A 4,583-nucleotide genomic window follows, 5' to 3' on the forward strand; every position below is an offset into this window, starting at 1 on the left:
AGGCCTACGCTTCATTGCTCTTTACAATTTCAAGAGATCTATTGTTCAAGGCGTCAATGGGCAACTAACCTAAGTTTATCGCCATTCTACCGCATTATAACCCACCCTACAGGGCCCGGATTTTGTAGGTAGCAAATGCGCAACTAACCTACCGCCAGGGCAACGGCCATCAAAACATTTTTATGTGTGATAATAAACCTTGTAGGTTAGTCTAAACTTAGTTGATACTACTAACAAAATAACTTAGCTATCTTAAAGACATCAAGTAATTAAGTAGGCCCATTTTATTGGTCGTTGAATAATCACTGATTACTATAGACTTCGTCTGAGACACATTAACTCACGGTATATAGGCTACTTGATTAATAGCGATATAGGCCTATTATCACAGTCACATTTTTTATGCATAGCCTATCAAATAAATAGGCTCTATCACAGACGTTAAAATAAATAATAAGTATAGTTGTGCAGTTAAATAAATCAGGGGTAATAGTACTTGTTGTAATATGTAGTTCTACTTCACCAAATCCATTTCAATGCATCAAGCAAAAGAGCTGTAACCCTATGATTAGCCTAGGCTAGTCTAATAATATTTTAAGACATTTTTATTTTATGATATTAAAAACATTAGGCTACACTAAGCTAATGAAATCTTCCCATAAACTTAGCCTACTCGGCTTTTAATTTTTGCTTCGATTTTACTGCCCTACCTGTCAATAAGGTTAAGGGTATAAGTTAGGCCTAACCTATACAAAATCCTGCCTTAATCTGAATGGGAAAACAATTATTATTTGCAGATGATACAACGATGCTGTCCAGAACCTTTAGGATTATTACAGTTGTTCGGTTTTTGGATCATTGCCGGCTAATCTTAAAGGATCTTAAGCTACGTTTCCATTCCTGCAAATTTGTGCCGGCACAAATCTCCAAATTTGTAGGAATGGAAACATCCTGGCTCAAGTCGCGGCGCAAATCTCTCATCAATTGATTAAATGCACCTTCCAATGCTCTTTTAGCCAAAAAAAACTTCTTATCCTCTATCTAGGTAGTTTTCTTCTAAGTTCATTGTATGCACCAGCCATAAATAAAAAAGCAGAGGCTCTTATGTCATCCATGGTGATTTGTAGAACACAATATAATTAAAATCATCCACCGAACCTCACCACATCACAATAAAAGAGAACACTGCCTTGTCTGCCAGTTGAAGTGGCGGGACTTGTGCATGGAATGGAAACGGCATGACAAACTACGTGCGACATGTGCCTCGACTTGTGCCTGCGACTTGTAGGAATGGAAATGTAGCTTAAGGGTACTCACGGCGTAGTGCTTGATATCCTGACCCTAGAAAAGATGAGGTGCAGGCAGTGGTGGATCTAGAACAGTCACAAGGGGGGGGGGACCAGGGTGTCTGAGAGGTTCGGGGGTACCCCCTCCCTCCCCAAAAATTTGTTTAAACTAAGTCTTCAAAAATGGCAGTTTTATACCATTTCTTTGTCCTAAGTTAGTGTGACAAATTATTTTACACAATTTGTATGCACTACTGTATTACATGCAGTCAAAAATATATGACATATATTTCCAAACTGCGACTGCCCCCCCCCCCTCTGGATCCGCCACTGGGGTGCAGGAGTACTATACCAGAAGAGCACAAAATATAGACTTTTCCTGCTGTCGTCTCAAACTTACCTAGAATAGCTATCCTCGTTCTACTATTAACTACAACTCATAACTGCCTACTCATTTGCAGGAGATGGATGCACCCTTCTTCAGAAGGCGCTCAAAGGAATACTAATTATAGGCCGCTGTACTCCGTAAAAGAACTTAAGGAAGAGCACCTAGTGAGATAATTGTATGTCTGCCATATCATCCGTTAAACAGCCAGGTTTTTGAAGGTATAGTTTATTGTAAATATTATATATAGAGTTATTTATTAAATCACTTAATAATTTACTAGCTTCTGTGCCCGTGCTTCGCAACGGGAAGATGAACTATACCGCCTAATCCAAACAGTTGTTAAGTAGTCCGAATTTATGAACAAAAGCCACCAAATGTTGGCCTACTGTATAAAACAATTATGACCAACATTGTAATTGCCCTACTGTTTACGTTAAAATATATCAATAACATAATATTCATTTTTATATTTGAGTTGTTTTGTCTCAAGATCAATGAACCAACTATAAAAGGTATAAAATTACCTCAGTACTGCCAGATTGATCCTGTTTAGTCCTTATGGATTACGGGTTTTAAGGACTTAAGTCCTCATCATGAGATCTTGTACAAGAACATTTAACACTGTAACTTCGAAAGGGTCATCAAGAGTTTAAATGCGAAACACGGACATATACTATTTACAGTCATAGACGTTTTATGAACAAAACGAGTAGGCTTACTGACAAAAACTTAAAATGTCCAACCCCAACCTCGTGCGCACAGTTGCAGATGACTTAAGATGACCTGGGGCAGTTGCAGATGACCCGGGTCATGACTGCGATGCGGAAGATGGTTGGGCGGTGGACTTTGTACAGCTCGGCTCCTTGTTCATCAGCTGTTCTTGTTTTTTTATTAGATTATCATACAGAGCGTTAGACTGTAAACTGATTTTGTCGCTTAATAATGTGTTAGCTTGAATTTTGATTGTTTTATAAATTTTTAAATTCTTCTAAAGCATCCATTCCTGTATATTGCTTTAAAATTCAAAATAAACTACGCCATGGCTCGGTCCCCAGGTACTTATTTCAATTCAGGAAATTAAAGCCTTTACAACTATTATTCAACAAAAACTTCTTTGCGCTAACTTGATCAGGGAAATATAGGCCTAGACAAAATATAAAAGGTTTAATTTACCTGTTGCTGATCCTGTTAAAACTGTTAACAGGGGCAGGCCAAGACCATAAAGCACTTCATCCAAAAATAAAATTATTGCGCACCCCATACAGTTGTTTTCTTGAAGTTACAAGTTCAGGCGTCCGATAAAAGCCTGTAGCTTCCCAATTACATCCTCCTCAGGAAGATATCTACCTCTTGCCACATTAACAAGAGTTATTCTTCTAGCAAGAAGAATAACTCTTGGTAATGTGGCAAGAGGTTAACATGTGTCTTTAACAAGCAATGAAAGCCCCTCAAAGATCGAGTTTGTGTCGCACGTTTGTAGGTGGAATAAACCAGTTAAAAACTTTTAGTTAAGGGTACCTATGGTAATTTATTGTAAAATAAGACCTTTTTATTTGAAACTACCAACTACACCAACCCGCATAATTTGGTACCCCCGAGTATTTTAAAATTGTGACTTTCTTTACCAAGATTAAAATGTTTGTTTCAGGAAGAAAGATGTAGCCCCAGCTCTGGACAAAAATATTATGGAGAAGGTTGGCCGCTGTACAGGGCAGCTATAGTTATTATTATATGTTGCCTTTTATTGTTATGTACTGTTTTTATACTTTACCAATAAACCTTATATTTATCTAGAGCAGTTAATTTTGTTAAAATTCTTACCAGTAAACTTCTCTGTAATTTGTAAAGAAAACATGTAAAAATGATTATATATTTTATTTTGATCTTCTAACAATTTTACAGTTTTATAGATAAAATATTCTTTTTTTAGATATATTTTTTTATTGTTCTTGTTCGTACATGTCTCAGATAACTATACATAAAGATAAAATGATATTTATATATTATAAATATATTATATATATTATACATGTCAGTGTCAATCTTAAGAAGCAAAGTTAATATATAGCTAGTAAAATAAAATAATGTTGGTGTTTAATGACTAATGAGTGTACTGTAAAAATGAAATAAGTAATTCAAAAGTTGAAACAAAAACTCTATTTAGCCAACCCAATAAAATCACTCAAGAATTTTCCTCTGAATAAATGTTTGAACTTCATAGTCTAGAGGTGTTAGGTTAATGAGACATAAGACTGCTTAAGGGTGTTGCTCAACGTGTAATGAACAAAATTAAATTAAGAAAAAGAACAAAAGTAAAGCAAAAGAAAACTTTGAAAAGGCAAAGATCAACAATAATAAGATAAATAAATTTACAACGCTATAATTTACAAGAAAAGAAAATCAATTAAAAATGTAAAAGAATGAGTTACTGACAAACTATATGACTTGTTTGTTTTACAAAACTTTAGTTATATATTTTATTCTTTTTACATACTGTTTATTGTCCCAGAAGCACATGCACTGATACACACACTCCGAAACTCTCGATCTTCTTAGTCCAGTGGCCCGTGGTGAACTCCTCGATTTGTTTCTTCAGGTCCTCCAGCTCCGAGACTCCTCACCCCTCCATTTTCTTCATTAGCCCTTCTCATTGGCTGATTGGGTGTTTGACTTATAGGTTAACGATGTTTCTTGGAAGTCAGCCCTACCAGTCATCGCCTAGCTCACGTCAGCTGGGAAAGGAATTTGTAAATCGATACTCATGCTACTGTTCAACTCTCTTCACACCAACTGGTCGACTATAGTCCTCGCCACCCTAAGTTGAGGCAGCCAAAGGCCGCACTAGATATACGCCGTGCGGCCTTGGGCTGCCTCAACTTAGGGTGGCGAGGACTATAAGTGTAATGTAA

At 36.5% G+C, this 4,583-nt stretch overlaps 1 long non-coding RNA gene across 1 annotated transcript; it reads left to right on the forward strand.

Annotated features, from left to right (window-relative positions):
- The first annotated feature begins 1,793 nt into the window (after window positions 1-1,793).
- On the forward strand, window positions 1,794-3,469 carry LOC128987140 (uncharacterized). The gene is made up of 2 exons (XR_008490194.1): window positions 1,794-1,892; window positions 3,323-3,469. It is a non-coding gene; the product is annotated as an uncharacterized LOC128987140 (long non-coding RNA).
- The last annotated feature ends 1,114 nt before the right edge of the window (window positions 3,470-4,583 follow it).

The sequence above is a fragment of the Macrosteles quadrilineatus genome, unplaced genomic scaffold (assembly GCF_028750875.1).
Source record: "Macrosteles quadrilineatus isolate MER2022 unplaced genomic scaffold, UCM_ALF_1.0 Scaffold_2__2_contigs__length_208266976, whole genome shotgun sequence".
Lineage (NCBI taxonomy): Eukaryota > Metazoa > Arthropoda > Insecta > Hemiptera > Cicadellidae > Macrosteles > Macrosteles quadrilineatus.